The sequence below is a fragment of the Camelus bactrianus genome, chromosome 3 (genome assembly GCF_048773025.1).
Source record: "Camelus bactrianus isolate YW-2024 breed Bactrian camel chromosome 3, ASM4877302v1, whole genome shotgun sequence".
NCBI classification, from domain to species: Eukaryota; Metazoa; Chordata; class Mammalia; order Artiodactyla; family Camelidae; genus Camelus; species Camelus bactrianus.
Genome location: NC_133541.1, coordinates 35,955,944 through 35,974,751, shown reverse-complemented (window position 1 = coordinate 35,974,751; position 18,808 = coordinate 35,955,944). Strand labels below are relative to the sequence as shown.

At 39.3% G+C, this 18,808-nt stretch overlaps 1 pseudogene; it reads right to left on the bottom strand.

The window, feature by feature from the left end:
* Window positions 1–15,765: 15,765 nt before the first annotated feature.
* LOC105077866 (density-regulated protein pseudogene) lies at window positions 15,766–18,141 on the bottom strand (annotated as a pseudogene).
* Between the last annotated feature and the right edge of the window lie 667 nt (window positions 18,142–18,808).

Genomic DNA, 18,808 nt, shown 5'->3' with positions numbered 1-18,808 from the left:
AGTTCTCCACATATAAGTCTTTCACTTCCTTGGTCAGATTTATTCCTAAGTATTTTATTGTTTGGAATGCAATTTTAAAAGGGATTGCTTCTTTACTTTCCTTTTTTGATATTTCATTATTAGTGCAAATAAATTCAACTGATTTCTATATGTTTATCTTGTATCTTGCTGCCCTGCTGAATTCTTTTATCAGCTTTGGTAGTTTTTGTGTGGAGCCTTTAGGATTTTCTATATATAGTATCATGTCATCCACATATAATGACAATTTCACCTCTTCTCTTCCAGTTTGGATCCCTTTTATTTCTTCTTCTTCTTATTTTTAATCTGATTCCTATGGCTAAGACTTCCAATACTCTATTGAATAGAAGTGGCGAGAGTGGGCATCCTTGTCTTGTTCCAGATTTTAGCAGGAAGGCTTTCAACCTTTCACCATTGAGTACTATGCCGGCTGTAGGTTTGCCATAAATAGCTTTTATTATGTTGAGATATGTTCCCTCTATACCCACTTTGGTTAGAGTTTTTATCATAAATTGGTACTGAATTTTATCAAATGCTATTTCTGCATCTGTTGAGATGATCATGTGATTTTTGTCCTTTCTCTTGTTGATGTGGTGTATCACGTTGATTGATTTGCATATGTTGAACCATCCTTGTGGTCCTGGGATGAACCCAACTTGATAATGGTGTATGATCTATTTTATGTGTTGTTGGATTCTGTTTGCTAATATTTTGTTGAGGATTTTTGCATCTAACTTGCAGACGGAAAACAAACTTTTGATTACTGGAGTGGGGAAAGGGGTGGGAAGGGATAAATTGGGAATTCGAGATTTGCAGATACTAATACATACAAAATAGATAAACAGCAAGTTTATACTGTATAGCACAGGGAACTATATTCAATATCTTGTAGTAACTTATGATGAAAAAGAATATGAAAACAAATGTATGTATGTTCATGTATGACTGAAATATTATGCTGTACACCAGAAATTGACACAACATTGTAAACTGACTATACTTCAATTAAAAAAATATATATATTTTAATACATATATACAGAAAACAAAATAAAACAAAAAAGAATATACTTTGTGGAGAAATCTGTATCAGAATTTTGTAACTAGCTATGGTCTTTTACTCCTAGCCATTCGTATTAAGGTAATATTTCTAAAGTGTTGTCTATGAACCTGCTGCCTCAGAATCACCTTGAATGCTTGTAAAAATTCAGATCCCTGGGCTCCAGAACAAACCAATGAGATAGAATTCTAGGGCCCCAGCTCTGAAATCTGCATTTTTCTAAGCCCCCAAGGTAATTCTTGTGAAAAGTTGAGAACCACTGGCCTAAAGTGTAGGGTGTACCTCAAGCAAATTTGTGCAGTAGGCTTTGTCTTCAGAGATGTTTGGCTGTTCCTACCTGTTCCTCTCCTGGTGGTTATTTACATCCCCTAAAATGTATTTGATAATGAATTTGCACTAATGTGTCAATGACTTGACTTGTTGCCCATCCTGGATTGTGTATTTTAAAAATAGGACTGCTGAGGATAGTAAGGTAGGCCTAAAAGTGACTAGCTCTCTAACGGTGGACTTTTAGCCACTAGAACAAAGGAGAGGGGTGGGGAAGCCTCTTCAGCAACCATCGCATCACTCATGCAGTGGACAATCATTCACCTACTTACCAGGTGGCTTTTTCATAGTTACCTCATGCAAGGTCCCCAGAAGAAGTCTGAATAGGGATGAGGAAAAACCCACGGCAATCTTTTGTTTCCCACTGTCCCTTTAAGAGTATTTAATTAGGGAAAATTCTTTTCTTTCCCCAGATGAAAACTTGTGCAGTTCCATGATATTTTGGTCCTTTAAAGTAAAAAAATGCATTCTCAATGGAGTCATTCACAGTGTCTAGTTTCATGTAACTCAGTCTTCCCTTTTCCCCAGCTAGGCTGTGCTTTGGACTGTTTTCTCACAGTGACCTTTCTCCTCTTTTTCCCTATCTGGCATTTCTCTTCCTCTCCTAGCTTGATAACTACCATTTCTTATCCTGCCAAGATTGAACTAAGGGGACACAGATGGGTAGGAGGGACAGGAAAGTTCTTACTTGATTGGTACTGTGTAGGATGGTTTGACATTCTGAACTGCAGAATGTTCTTCAGAAACTGACACTGGGCACATTTGATGGCAGAGCTTGCCATATGGGTGATGGATTTTTTCTCAAGTTGGCCTGTGTTTTTCTCCCCTCCCTCATTCTTTTCCCTCCTCTTCTTTTGTCTTTTCTTTCCTTTACTCTTCTTTTCCCTTTTTTCCTTTACTGGATCACTCCATAAAAATTAAGGTAAGATCCTCTTTTTTTTTAATGGCTTCAAATCAAATCAAAGTCTCCCTTTTGTGTCAACACACATACCTTTTTTTTCTCAGCAAATCCTGGGAATGCAGGCAGATTACACAGTACAGCTGCACCCTCTCCTTACCTTGCAGTAGCTAGCCAGCTATATCCGTAATCTATTGCTGTGTAGCAAATGCCTCACACAATGGTTCGAATAGCCATGATTTATTATTTCTAATGGTTCTTGAGTTGATTGGGTGGTTTCTTTGCCTGTTTTGCCTCTGTTTAGTCATGAGCTGCTCTATCTGGAGTGTTGGCTGGGATGGACCCAGTATGACCTTATTCATATATCTAACAGTTGGTGCTGGCTCTTACCTGGGGTGTCTCTCTCTTTTTTTGACCCACCTCATCCCCCTGTTATTGTCGTTCAGTAGGTAAGATTGACTTCCTAAGTTGTAGGCTCAGTACAGTGCCTCAAGAGATAACAGTAGAAGTTGCAAAGCTTTTTAAAGTTTAGGCTTCTAAGTCTCACGACATCACTGTTGTTACATTTTATTAGTCAAAGCAAGTCCAAAGGCCAACCCAGATTCAAAGGATAAGGAAGTAGACACCATGTCTTGATGGAGGAAGTAACAAAATCATAATGCAAAGAGCTTAAATATCATGATGAGAGGAATTTGTGGTCGTATTTTGCAGTCTACTACACTGACTTTTTAGAGTTTTTCAGATTTATATCAAATACCGGTTTACTGTGTTTCTGTAAATATCAAGCTCTCTGAGTGGTTCCCTTGAAGAAACTTTCTCATCCTTAGTCTTGAGGGCACACCAGACAAGGTACGGGACACACAGAATGGTTCATTCTGAAGAAGTCCTCCTTATAAACATCTTCCTCAATTCTGATACCTTCATTCTTATTTTTTTTTTTTTACCATCAGCTTGGATAAGCATCAAGTAACACATTTAGGGATGACTTCTTTTTAAATTCTTTTTGTGGTCTCATACCTCTTTTGAAATGCAATATGTATAGTATTTTGGTGCCTTCACCCAAACTTTATTTTATCATTTCCTTGTACTTATTTGAAAAGGATTTCCAGAGTGAGTCTCTCTAACTTCTTAGCAAACAGTAACTACTGGTGCAGCTTTGGAGTAATATGGGCCAAGGATTGACTCACAGATTTGCCACTTAACTTCTTCTGTCTGACTCTTACATGATCACCTCTGCAATGGGACTAATAAGACATACCTCCTGTGAGATTTAAGCTCATTTTGACGATCCCATTCTTCTTGGCCAATGATTTGTTGACAGTGCTGTGTGACCCACTACTGGCTAATCACGTGTAAGATGAAGTCTGCTGGGGGTTTCCCCCAAGAGAGCTATAAAAGATGGAGGCTTTTTCCTTTGACCTGCTTTCCTCCTTTTCTTAGTTGGGATGCTGTTGTGTGAGGACATAATATCTAGAGCTAAGGCAGTCATCTCATGACCAGCAGGTGACAAGCCTAAGGACAAAAGGCCATTTCACTGAGAATAGTGCAAATGTGAGATTGGCAGATCCTGACTGAGCTACTGAGCTATCCCGAAAATGCCACTTGCAGGATTCTTATTATGTGAGAGAGTTAAATGTCTATTATTTTGTTACTGATGGTTGATTATTTTCCTTGCAGCCCAAAGCATACCCATTGATATAGTGGTTATTATTGGATATATGGAAAGGATTAGTACCTAACTTTTTTAGATGGATTAAAACAAAAGTAAAAAAGGCTGAGAGAGTTAAATAAATTGACTAAATCATACTGTTAATCAGTAGCTGATAGGAACCTGGGGACTCTGGTCTCTCAGCTTCTAGGATACATTTCCAATCAGCCAATATTTATTGAGCACCCACTAAATGCAATGCCTTACAAGGCACCTTCTCCATCTCTGGGCCTGAATATCAGGAGGCAGCCTAATGTGGGGGAAATATGGTGACAATGTGAAAAGAAGACAGGTATTGGATCCACAGACAGCCCCCCTTCTGACACTTAGTCATTGTGTGATTTGGGGCAAGTTTCCTTCCTGTTCTGAGCCAAGTTTCCATAGCTCTCAAACGCAATTGTGCTGACCTAGTGAGGTTGTGACAAGGATTATATGCAAAATTAAGCAAGATAATTTCTATGAATCCTGTGTCAAGATTGTGTCTAAACTGGCCTTTTTAAGATGTCAGCAAAATGTTTGGGCTGGGATTCGTTTCCCAAAGGCTGATAAAAGAGGACAAAATTCCTCTGAAAGGCAAATTGGAGTCTTTGGAGCAAGAAGATAAGCCAACCAAGCCTGTCCAGAAAGTTTTTATCCTGAGTGTAAACTCAGAGGCCAGAGGTCAACTCCAGTTGATGATAAGAACACTAGGTGGGACTGAAGGGGTTGTTTGGCAATCAGTGTAGATGAGGTTTCAGGAAGATGGCTGTAAACAACCTCAGGGTATCTCTGGCCTGCCTGGAGATGGGGGTGTAGAAAGCCGGCAAGGCAGATGTAGAGCTTTCATGTGTGAACAGGGTGCTTTGAACAGAGAAATGCAACAACTTTCTCTTGGAGCTCATCCAAATGTCAGAAAAATCCTTCTTCCTACTTCTCCCCATTGTTGGAAAGATCTCCACTGGAAGTAGGAGCATGTTCTGGAAACCAAGGAGGTTAAAATAGGCTTCATGTCCAGGTAGAGGAGAGTTAGTCTTTGGGTGGGAGGGAGCTGTGTCAGCCTGCAAAGAACTGACTCTGGGGACTTGAGTAGGGGCTTGGATGGCAAGGATTAGTAGGAATCTGTATAAGATCGGGCTCACTGAAAACAGATTCTGAGCTGGATATATACATGCAGAAGATTCATTGGGCGTGCTCTCAGGAGAGCCTTACACTTTCTGTAAAGGAGTAAGGGAAGCAGGATGGGTAAGGGGAGGGGATAAACTTCAGCACCGTAGCAACAAAGGTCTCAATGAAGCCAGGCAGAGCTCTGGAGCTGGGAGCACCCTTGAGGAAGCTTGCTTTAACGAAGCACTGGATGCAGGCTGTCTGAGGAAGGGGTATAACCTTGGGCAAGGCAGCTTTCTTTGACTGAACACAGTTCTCAGAGAGGGACATAGTTCTGCACCATTGGCAACCAACGTTCCCTACAGTTAGAAGAATGAGTGAGTTGGTCTTGAGGGGACGATTTAGCATATAATAGAATTCAGTATAAAACCGTGTGTGCCTCTGCTAACCAATGTGACCCAGTACAAGGTCTTCTTAACTACTCAGCCCAGTCTGCCTTAAGCCATGTGATTTTTTGAGGGGGGGGGATTCAATTATGTATTAAATTCCACAGATTTTTCCTCTGACAATCTTAACAACACTTAGTGATATGGAAATCATGGTGCATGAAAGTAGTTTGAAGGAATACTAACACAAAAGACATTCAACCTAAGCCATGTAGATTTGTATGTAGTTGATGATAAATAAAAAAAACCTTGACATGTTTTTGTGTGCAAGTTCTCGAGTCCTTAGTCTGTTTGTCTGTAACTAGTATCTCTCATTGTTCCAGGAAGAGATTCTGCCCCAGACCTAGTCCTCAGGGAACTACCCACCCCCAGCCAGCTGCCAGCAGAAAGGAAAAGCAAGAAGAACGCTCTAAGTGTGCTATACTGATAGTCGTGCCCATGCACAGAGCTGTTGTTTAGAGGCACATGTCTGTAGATATCAGTCAGATGTGTTGGGGGACGGTGGGATATCCAACCTCGCCCTACCTGTAAGTGGGGAAAATTTATCACTGCTTCTTAGTAGACCCTACTTCTTATTAAAGGAAACTTGGCCTTTATGTGATCTTGAGGCACATTTGCAAAATGGCCAGAAGCCCAAGGCAAATTCATTCCCTCTCTTCCAGTTGTCACAATAATAATCAATAAGTGCAACATATGTTACAGTTGGTCTCCAAGATTGGTATTAACTGTTATTTTGACATTAGCACCTGAGATAAACATTTCATGAGAGACTGCTATGTGTCCTACAGTAAACACTTTCTATGTATTTTTTCTTTTAATCCAGGTCTGTCAATGAGACACAGTTGTACCCCCATTTCACACATGATGATATTGAAATGTAGAGGTGAGGTGATTTGCCGAAGCTCATGTAGCTAGTAAGTGGCAGAGCTGTGATTGGAACCCATGCAGTTAAATGTTAAAGCTTGAGAATTTTCCATCTACAGCACACTGATGGTCACTCAGTCCTATTTCCAAAGAGGCTAATGAGCAGGATATGAGTAAATATTCTGAGATCTAGAAATGCAGAATGCTATTACACTTAAGGAAATTAAAAATAAGGAAATAATCTTAAGGCTTTTTAAAGTGTATAGAATCAGTATTTGAAGATCATTCATACATCAATCAGCTGCTTTCCATTTCCAGTGTAGTTTGATATCATGGGCGATTGTTCGGTGCAGATCCTCCATCTGAGGCAGATCAGACAGAGCCCTAACGGCAATAACCTTTAAATCAAGAAAGTTTACTCCAAATGTTCCCAACATAGCCCAAAGCCAGAAAAGTTCACAGCTCTACATTAAAATGTTAGAAAAAGATCACATTGCAGCAGCTGCTTATGTGGATTACCTAGTCTAGCCATTCTGCTAAGACTTAAAAAAACCTGTCTGAGTTGTAGGAAGAAAAAAAACCAAGCCTCTAAAATATCAAGTTGGTGCTTGTTGGTAGAGCTGTGATTTCCCATTTGTTGCCCCAGAATACTCAGGTGTATCTGAAGTAAAAAGTCAAGATGTTTTTCCAGACTCTAAGGCAGTGGAAGTTTTTGTTTCTTTTCTTCTCCCACCATGTCCTACGCTGATTCCAGAACTATTAGCTTCCCTTGAACATTTCTTGAAGTGTTTCACAGCAGTCCAAAGCACATTAGGAAATCTCAGTCCCTCCTCATGGCCATTTTATGCAGCTTCTTTTAATGCTTTACAAAGAAATAAGATCAAATGGACTCACCATCTACCAATGCCTTCTGACTAAAGACCAGTGATACTGTGTGTATGTGTGTGTGCGTACACGTGTGTGTGTGCGTGTGCTTGCACATACACCTGACCCTTTCAAAATTTAATGCATCTTAACATTGATTAAGATTTTTATTTTCAAAACATCAAAACGTGGTCTTTAAGTCATGGTATGGTTCCATTTTACGGAAGGGGATATGAAGTACAGTCTGGGGAACATCCTCACTATATTAGAAACTGCGGTGAGGCTTTTCAGCTATCAAATTGGATATCTCTTCCTGACCTCCTTACATTTCCTATTTCTCTCCCTAGTAAACATGGAGCAACATCGGTTTCTTGCCTTTCCTTGTTACTGTGGTTATTGTTGGGGTTAATCACAGTAAGAAAAATGATGAAAGTAGATCCTACAATAGAATGTTTCTTTGTGTGGTGATGTTAAAGACCTAGTTTCTGACATCATTCATTTAGCTCTAGTATAATCATTGAGACCTAGAGGTGGAAATGATAGTCTTTCCAGGGTTCAGAGACTTGCTGAGAGGGGAAAGAGTGTCAGAGTTTAGGGTTCCGCACTACAACCTTTTTCCTCACAAGGAACAAAGTAAAAATTAAATTGTCAATCTAGTTTTGAGGATGTTTATGAAAAGTTCTGAATAACCTGTAAAGTATCTGTGAATCTGAAAAGGAGAGATCATGTTTCTCGTCTTGTTGCTTGCAAGTTCAGAGTATTTAGCTTCTGTTGTGAAATGTTTTCCCAACTTGAAACCCCAGGGTTCCTCATGCATGGAGAGAAGTGGCATAAAAATATACACAACTGATGTCTCTTCAAGAAAGGCCAGTGAAATTCATGGTGTTGCTCCTGAAAGGTAAACAGACCAAAAAGAATCAGTATGACAGACCTCTTGGTTTATTGTTTGCATAGTTTATTGGTTAAGATTTTGTTTGTCCACATGTAACCTATACCTGAGCTACAGTGGCTAACCAAATGGGTTGAGTTTTCAGACTTAGCATGGCCTATGGAGGTAATCATTCCAGTGTCATTGTTCAAGGATGTCAACAAGGAATCAGCCTCCTTCTTTTTTCTTGTTCTGCTGTCCTTAATACATGGCTTTCATCTTCACGGACTTAACTTCCACTTCAAGACATTATATTCAAATTTTAGGCTAAGGACAAAAAAGGAAAAAACAAAAGACATATGTGATCTTACTCTGTCCCTTTTAAATAATAATAATAGTAGTAATAATAATAATAATAATAAAATAATAATTTAAAAAACAATTTCTAGAATCTCATTTAATAGAGTTGCTTTCATAGCTCATTGTCCAGAACTGGGTCACATAACCACACCTAGCTATAAGGGAGTTGGAGGGAGTATTTTAAAATGATAATATAACCACTTTGAATTGTGATTATTGTTAGTAAGGAAAAGTATAGAATAGTTATTGTCTGGGAAGAGAAAATTAGGAGTAGGATTAATGCCTGTGAAGGAAAGTACATACCTTTTTCCCCCTAACATTGTACTTGATGTGCTTTATAAGTTCAAATGTTCCATCTTCAACAAAGTCTCTTCACTTTCACTATTCTTTTTTCTGAATTCCTGTGGCTCTTTGTCCTTTAAATAGAGTGTCATTGATCACATTGTATTCATGCCTGTTTAGACAGTGAGAGCCTCAAGGATAGAGACCTAGTCTAATTTATCTTTGTAATCTCATTATTTACTACAATGACTGGCACACTAGTAGGAACTAAAAGTGTTACTTGAATTAATATAACGACAAGGTCAATGGTGGTAGGTTGTGGCCCCTAGGAAATAGACTCTGAGATTCTGGGGTGTATCCATATGCCTCTTTCTGAGACTTCCTCGAATCTAATCTTCCATTGTTTCTCCTCCTAAGCACGTGACCATTCATAGTCTCCTTCCCCAGCGTGCCCTTCTCAACCCAAGATTCTACATATACTCTTACCTTGGGCTAATTTCTTTCTACATAGAGTGGGTGGCCAGCACTGCTTGAAATCCTGTCCTTTGGAAGGATTACCCCTCACTTTGAGTAAGGTATGAGCTCAAACAATAGTGCAGTATTGGCTTGTACCACACACCAAGCTGAGTCATGCAAATAAAGCTCATTTGTTTCCTTCTCAAAAGAGATCCCCACACCCAGTGCAGCCAAAGGTGTAAGCTGAGGGAGGGGCTTGAGTGCAACAGTTGTGGATTACATGCAGCCTGGTCTTTTGCTCAGGCAGCTTACTTGTACTTTCTGGCCCTGCTTGTGCCTGGTCTCATCTTGTGATTTTGATTTGATTGGTCTGAAGAAACTATGGACCACATGCCAAATTTGGCTTCTTTTTGTAAATAAGGATTTATTGTAACACAGCCACACCTATTCACTGTCTATTGTCTATGTCTATGGATGCTTTCATGCTGCAGCAGCAGAGGTGAGTACATGTGATGGCAGCTCCGTGCCCCAGGAAGCCTGAAATATTTACTGTCTGGCCTTTTATAGAAAAAGCTGGCTGATTCCTGGCTCAGGGAAGTTTTGGTATTCAAGGTTGTTGACTAAATCAACTCAGATGTTCTCATCTCAATTTTCAGGGTTCTGCTCCTTCCCATCCAGGACCTTGATCTTGGTAAAACAGACCTGCTGAGGCTGAGAATTCAGCTTTCTTAGTAGCTGTGCTTCTGTGGACATTAAGTACTGGATTTGATCCTCAGTCTTTTCTGCCCTTTTGCTGCAGGAGATGAGAATCTCTTTATAAGTCAAAATGCTGTCTGTCTTTCACATTTCACCTTACATTGGTGATTAATCACTCTCAGCCTTCCATTGTCTTTCTCCAGTGCATCAGTGGCCCATAGTAACAACCACCCAATTTCAAAGTCCTTATGAACCTCTTAAATGCCTGAGACGTTATCATTGCTGATGCACTTCCTTTTTCCAACATCCCGGCCCAGTTCATACTCAGGGCTTCCTTCATGGGTTTGCAACCTATGGAGTTGCACAGGGCCCTGTGCTTAGAAATGTCCCATACTTGGTTTAATGCTAGGATCACTATCTTGAAATTGTTAATAATTTCATCCTTGCACTGTATTTTATAAGTGAAGTTTGATGGGACAATGAAGTCTGTGCATGAACAACATAGATGGGCCATCAAGTGTGTCCATGCTTTGATGTTTTGCCATTCTATTAGTGCAAAACATTTACCATTCTCCATGAACACAGAATTCTCCAGCATACATAGGAGTTAAGGGAGATGCAAGGCAGATCAGCATTTTAAGTTTGCAACTGAGTAAGAGGTGAGGGTAGGGATGATGGAAGGAAAGAAAAAGATAGGAGATAGTTTCTTTTCAGTCTTTCTTTACTCGTCAATAAGCTGAAGATAGTATTGGTAGAATATGTGTATCAAGAAGTGAAATGAAAACAGTTGGGTTATTTTTGTGCTGTTTTTCTGCTGTTCTGCTAAGAATGAAGAACATATGCATGTGTAAGCTAGGAAATATGAAGTGTGTCATTTCTGTGATTGTGCATACGTGTTAAATAATCTTATATCTGCATTTAAAACTGATATTGCATAATATAAAGATGAGTGATAAGATTCATGCTAATAATTTAAAATTTTAATTGACAACAGCAGATAGCAAATAAAAACCTCATGAGAAGTCAGAGACTGCATAAGAAAGGAAAAAGCTTTATATCTAAGACTCTATGGCAGCATTTTTTCTTGTTTTTTTTTTTTTTTTTTGAACAAAATGCCCTGCATTTTAATTTTGCACTGGGTTCTACGAATTACGTAGGTGGTCCTTTCACCATTGTGAAGTTTGTTTTTTGCAATTGATTGTGTGCTGAGGGCAATCAGTGCACCACCTACCACTAGTCTTTGCTGTCCAGTCAGTGAGAGATCCAATTTCAACATCTAATTTCAGGACAGCAGAGCTCTCTTAGGTGTCGTTTCCCAGGGAGAAAGCTCTGAGATGGAGATTTGCTCAGAGGTGCATCCAGGTATGATTTCAGCAGTATGTGTGAGAGGTGAGGGAAACAGGAAGGCAGCAGGAGAAGTTGTGTTGTAATGCAGTTGTGGCAGGAGCTTCAGATGATCTGGGGAGTTCTAGAGCTGGGCTGACCCTTCAGAGTTGTTCCAATTGAGGCAAGGGTTCTAGGCCTTTCTCCCCTCCCATTGATCAGGTATTGGATGCAGATTTCACCCAGGGAGGGGGTCATTCTCCCTTAGCTGAGGGCAATTCCTGGAAAAGCATTTAGTTGTAAGCCCCAGCAGCTAGCACACACAGCAGTGAGGGGCATCTGGGCAGCACTGAGTAGCATCCACTGAACAAGTTCCATGCAACAGCCCAAAACAGGAAGGCATCAACAGATTCCAAAAGAAGCAAGGGTTTCCACTCAATCTTCTAGTTTTTAAAAATTTGGACAATGTATAGCAGATTAGAAAAATGCTGCTGTCAGATTCACCATATAATTACTTCAATGGTTTAACTATGATTATTAAAATAGAGTTAGGCAGTATCAGTCTTAGTAGAAGAAAACTAGTACTTAAAAAAATAATTCCCCCCTCCCCTTCTTTTTTGTTCTAGTAGTTCAGTCTCAAGACCTATTCTATTCAGAGTCTTGACTTATAGAGAAATGTGGAAGCTAGCATGGTCTTTCTAAAAAGTGTTACTCTCTTAGCTCTGTTACACTAGGAAGTAAGTCAAACGGACCGACTGCCATAAAACAGGTGTTGGGGCCCAAAACTCAAACCTTATGAAATGTTCTGCCGTATGTAATACAGTTTTAGAATTAAAAATAAAATGATTCCCTTATGATTGATGAGATTACACAGGGGCTGGGCTGAGATGCATGTGAATATGTGTGCGTGTGTGTGGCTATGTTGGTTGGGGGGTAGAGTGGAAGGGACACATCTTACAAGTTTGAACGGGGTAAGCCCAAAGGGATCATGCTTGGCCTTGGTCCCAGGATACAAGTTTGTACTGGGCTATGAAAGATGAGTCTTGGTCCTGTGTGTGACACCTGGTGTAGAGACTGAAAGGAAAGGCATGCCTTGTCAGGGATTTTCCCAGATGCTTTCGGGGCTTCTCCGCCATTGTCAATGGTTCCTTTTAGACATACAAATCATGTGATGAGTTGCCAGGGCACCATTTGTTCCAGGGGTAGCCTGCTAATTGTTCTTCTTCATTGGTATAATCCTGGAGAAAGGGGGAGATCAGCAAGAAATCAACTTTTTAAAGAACTGTATTTCCTGGTTTGAAGGAAAAAATCAGATTCTTTTGGCATTGGACAGACTATCCAAGATTATGAGGAGATACAGTCTTTCTCTGTTGGCCTAACTGCTCTGCCCAGGGTCAAACTTTTGGAGGAAGAGAGGAAAGCTCAAAGCCCCAGCCTTGAATAGGGGAGACAGGCTGAACTCCTCAGTCTCCCTTTACCTTACTGTCCCTCCTCTAGTTATGGGCAGGGGGCAGGAGGTGTTGCATAATGATATTTAACTGCTATTATAATCTTGGGAAAGGAATAGTGTTTCACTCATTTTGAACCTTGAGATTGTCTGGTCCCATATGGTTAAGTAGAGCATGAATTGCCATTAAATGGACTTGAAGAAGAGAAAAAGTGTTTTACGATGTAGAAAGAGATGCTCGCACATCCTTGCTGCATTTTGAAAGACCAAACTTGGACTAAGTGTTAATCATCGTGAACAGGGCAGATTGTCCATCAGGGTATCCACCAGAATACAGCACTGTAGAAACTTCCCCAGTGCTTATATACGTGGCCATTGCCACAGAAATGAAATTCTGACTCAGAGATTAAATCTCATTAAAGTGGTAAAGATCTCATAAATGCCTCCTTGAGAAGGCATTTGGCCACTGTACTTTTCCCTCATTGGATATTGTCCCCCCCCCCCACCTTCTAGCTTTTCTAGCCCCTAGGAAACAAAATTGTCATACCATTCATAGAATTCAAGATACCTTCTCTTCTCATAAAACAATAATCACATTGTAACCCCCCAAGAATGCTGCATTAGGTGTCTCTCTGGTTCTTTATTAATGCCGCTGGTATTTGTCTAGCCTTAGAAAAGTTTTTGGCTCAGTGTCCTACTCATATTTTTGGGCTATAGCTTGCTAGAGTTGTCAGGACAAGTAAAACATTTCCCTTTCAGCATTCATTATAAGAGAAAAAAAATTCTATTGTGTTTCTTAAAAGTAACTTGTGACTCATCTCCTTCTTTAGGATAGGGTTATAGCTTAAGCTTTGGGTAATGGTGTACTTTCGGTTGTGAAAGGTAATGCAAATGATTAGAGGCTGAGAGATACTGAAAATGGTATGAGTTTTATTCATTCATTTGCCACACCTACAGGATGCTGAGGAACTGTATAGAAATGTTTTAATGAGTAAATCTTATGTGCTCTTAGTATAACTCCCTAATTTAAGATTGAACTCTAAATTCCAGGTGTAATTCACATTGAGGGAAAGGAATAAATTGCCACATTAGTGAAGACTTATTTTGACTAATATTTTTTCATTTTATTTTTTAAAAAAGGAAAACAGCTTTATTGCTTCTTTACAATTGTTAGGTAAATGTTTATATACTTAAATTATACTAACAAGCAGGAAAAGAGCCAGTCATGCATGCTATCGCAAATGTTTCAGAAAAGACAGTGACATGTAGAAGAAAACATAAGTATTCATAATCTCACCATCTAGGGATAGGCAGCATTAAGTTAGTGGTTTATACCCTTACAATATAGTTATCTGTTTATACCTACAAAGATATATTTTGCCAGCATGGGATTGTATGGTACATGGTGTGTGGCTTGATTTTTTTAATTCATCAGTAAATGAGCCCCATCATTCCTTATCGCTTTTAGTGTATAGATATACCTGTGAAATGTATCCCTCTTGAGATTGCTTGCTATGGTAAAAGTGGAAACATTTCATAGCAAATGAATTGTTCATAAATTTGTTAGCAATTTGATGGGAAGACTGGACAGGCAGAGGAAACAACTGAAATTTTTTGCCTTGACCTTCTTGCTTAATTATATTGAAAGAAAGTTTTTGAGGACAGAGGATTTTTGACTGTCATAGAGCCAAACAAGACGATCAAGAATTATCAAAAGGCCTCTCAGGATGTAATAATTTGTGGATTTCCTGGGGGACCTGGTGGGGCATCTTAGGAAATAATAGAATGTATTTTTCCACAAACATTAGCGTGGGTCTTTAATTTGTCAGAAGAGCATATGAAATATGTTTGTGAATTTCTTTTATTTTTTTGGATTGCCAGAAGTCTAACGCTATAATATTATTCACGCCCAGGTTTTTCCCTTTCATTTTTATTTCTAGTTGTATATAGAACCCAAACTGAATTAAGGCCAGGAATGGGAGTGGGAGGGTTATAAATGTATTATGTTTGAAACTTCTTGCCGTAGGTAGACAAGGTCAAAGTTCTTTTTAGTCAAAATGTAATTAGCTTTTCCCCTCCTTGAATCACGTGTTGCTTGTGTGAACAGAAGGAGATTATACAATGAAACTAGAATCCAGTAAAAACTTACTGTTTGGGGTTTTGTAAAACACAGTCGGCCAAACTTGTCAAGTACTGCCAAAGTGAGAATCTAGGTTGGTTGAAATTTGGCTTTGTTTCCTGAGCCTGAACTTGATTATTAGGTGAATACCTGGACTGAGTCACGATGTGAATGTTCATTAGCACTTACAGGGTGTGACTGCTTTGTAGCTGCACATGCACACGGCCTTCCAAGCTGATCCAGAGGGATGCCTCTTTGCTTCATCATGCTCACCTCCCATATTTCTGAAATGAAGCTTATTACCCAGAGAGGATAAAACTCCTGGGAAAATAGTTGAAAGACTTTGAAACTACCAGCAGTCTTGGCTTATGCTATCACATGACTCTGAAAGCCTTTTGCTGATAGTCATAGGGCTGGAAATGATGGAAGGAGGTCACTTAGTTCATTTTCCTGCCCACGCCAGAGCCATAAATGTACACTGGTGGCCTTACTTCTTGTTAAAATGGTGTGTTTTTTTTTTTTTTAAAATAAGAAGACACCTTCTTTTCCCCCCAGTAATCACAACTTCTGTTTACTTTTGTTTTGGTCATAGTAACTTTGTCTCAGTGTTTGCTGCAGAACAAAAAAGAGATACCAGCTACTGAATGATTAAGTTTCTGTTTTCTTTTTTAACCAAGTGACCAAAAAAAATTTTTTTTGACAAATTCTGTTTCATGCATAAGCATGACAGTGTCCCCTGTTTAATTATTAGACTTTGGCAATAAAAAACAGAAACAAAAAATAAGCAGCTACTTGTAGAGAACATGCCAAGGGTAAGGGTAGTCTACAGCTTTACTGTAGGATATATATATATATCTATCTATATCTATATATTTTTTTAAGGCCTCTCTCTCTTTGGCCATATCAATAATCAGTTCAGACTATTGAATACAGACAAATTTTCAGAATCACTTCTTCACTTCTCCAGTCTTTGATGCTATCATCATCCACCTCTGGCCGTTTTTCCTGAATGGCATCAATTATGTCATCTGTAAAGTCTCCCTAATGATGATTTCATCTTCCCCTGCTACTGAGGCACCACAGGAGAATTTCTGAGCAAAAACCTTTGTGCTTCTTTAAGATCAGTTTCAAAAGTTGCAAGGCCACACATTCATGTTACATATTTCTTCTTTGCTCTGGGAATTTTGGCTGTCATAACCTTTTGGGGTACAGTCTTCTTTTTTTTGTTTTATTTGACCCCTCCCACTTCTCTTTTGTTTTCTCTTCTTTTCCTCTTCCCCTGCTGTTCCTTGACCCTCACTAATTCCAGCTTCTTGTTTGGATGAATTTTCTACAGTAGGTTTTGCAAACTCATTTGGAAAATTCTTGTCAAACCATTGTCTACATTTAGCAGCATCAGGTGTGTAAGCACAGTACTCTGTTGGTAATGAACAGACTCGGCCGTGAAGGACTTGAAGTGGGTAATCGGCATCTAACTTGGTATTGCTCCTTGGGTCTCCTTTATGCCCATTGGAGTCACAAATGTCTGTGGCTATTTCACAAACCCAGTTGGTCGTACAGCCTCCACTCCTGCCACTGCTGCCAGCCAAAATGACACGGGCTGCTCCTCTTCCCTGGCCAGAGCCGCTGGGAGATTGGGTTTCTTATAGAATTAATTTGTACCACTAGTGAAATTAAATAGTTGAAATGATCAGATAGGATAATAGCAAACTCAGGTAGTTATAAGTACACACCCACACACGTCATACTAGTAATGGTATATTGTCACAGACGTATTTCCAAAAATCAATTTTTCAGTAATTAAAGTTTGGGGAAAAGTGTATGAAAATCTCCTGGAGCGTTTTGCCTCGTCCAAAGCTTTTGTCCTACATTATACTATGAAAACAATCAACTTTTTACATTTTTCTCATTCATGAAAGCAATCAATTCTAGAAGAAACAAATAGAATTCATAAAAAATTTTGAGGCTTCCCTAAGTTGAATTCCCTAAGCTGAATTCATAGTTTAAAAAAAAAAACCAACTTTCATGCTTTGCTTCTTCTATTTCTGCCTCCAAAATATATTTTGAACAAAAAGTCTCATGCAAATCAATGCAAGATTTTCTGGTCACTTGGAATGAACTGCAGACCAAAATAAACTCACATATAAACACTACCCACAAGAAGATAACAACTGGATTTGGGAATTAAGACATAGATACATAAAGAATTAAAAAGAAGAGTTAACATCAGACTCTTGCAGACAGCGTATAATGAATTACTAGATAGTGATAAAGACAATTGCTTAAGGCCAAAGGGGTAGAAGATCAATCATCGTCATCTCCATCATAAAGGAGTCAGAATAGACAACCTTTAGGGACCCTTCAGGTTATAATTAAATGATACTCGCCTATTCACAGTCAGTGTGGTGTGGCATGACCGGGCTCACTGATACTGTATTTCTCTCCTTGAAACTACCGAGAAAAACATAAAGAAAAGGCATTTTCTTAAGGCGTTTATTGCCTTTACTGTTTATGGTCCCCTCTATGAGAGACAAACATGTGAAGACAGAAATAATGTACGGAATTTATCTTGATGCTCTGCCTTTGCATACAGCCAACCATGAAGCCCATTCTCAGTAAGAGTAAGTGCAGAGTTTTCAAGCCCCTTTAGAGGTAGCCATCTTGGCCCACTCGTTTGCTTCTGCCATGCTCTTCATTCTTTGTTTCATCACTGCTCACTATATCCACCTTGCTCTTATCTTTTTGGATTTGTCTCCTATGTCTGGCCATGTGATTTCCTTTGAAGTTGGTGGCAACTTTGGCTTTTATAATTTTGACTCTGGGTAGCTTCTGGGGCATATCTGCTACTGGCTTTTGGCTCTTCTGGCTATTGAATCCTCTGTCTTGTCATCAAATCCTCCCCAGCCTCAGCACCTACAGGGCTGTATTTGGATTATATCTTGAAGGATGAACTGAATTCACAAAAGATAAATGGAAGAACTTTCCAAACCAAGGCAGTAACATATTCAAAGATAAAAAAGAAGTTGGCACATTTACTATGCTGAGATGGTATATTCAGATATTAAATCATCTTCAGAGGGACTTCTGTGGCTCTATATGCAATCTGACTGGCTTGAATCTTGGCAGAACCTACAAAGAGGGCTGTTCGAGCTGCTTTAATGCCAGTGCATCCCTACGCTGAGCTAACAGACATAATCTTAGTATCACAAGTCTATCTTTGTCACTAATGGCACTTTGAACAAGACTGTTCACTTCAAAGTCTACTGTAGGTCTCTCATGATCTTTTGAGATGTTTTCTAGTTCCCCCACCACCTTTACCACATCTCGTCAGAGCAAAGCCTTCAATTTTCATCCTACTTCTGAAGAATCATCTTGAAAGAACTTCAGGTTGGCATGTGCTGCATCTGTATCCTCACATGCATATTAATGCTGGATTTTCTGATCACCTGAAATGACCTGAAGACCAGACTAACATGCAGACTCTGCCCGTAAGAATATTACAGTTGTATTTGAGAGGTATTCCTTTAGTACAAAATATTTCCCAATATTTGACACCTACTTTCAGAACCACTGAGACACCTAGCTTCTCAGGGCAAATTTATAGCAACTTAATCCATGCCTGTTCTTTAAACAATTTTTTTTTCTTGCAGTAATGGTGTACCCCACTCCCTACTTCCAAACCCGGTTGCTGAATGATCCCCAGATGCCTAATAAACTTTAGAAAAATCTTAACAGATCTTTCAAACTGCTTCTTATTCTTTAAAAAAGAGGTAAAAAGACACAACCAGAATGTCATACATGCCAAGGAAAGTTAGATGTCCACATCAGAGGAGAAACTTAAAATCCTAGAGAAAGAAATGATTGAAAGCACTAGGGATGTTATGGCTGGAGAAAAGAAGGAATACAATTGTCTTCAAATATTTGAATGTTATGTCTGAATGAGGGACTCATACAGAGACTCATCCTGTATGTTCTCCAGGGATAGAATTA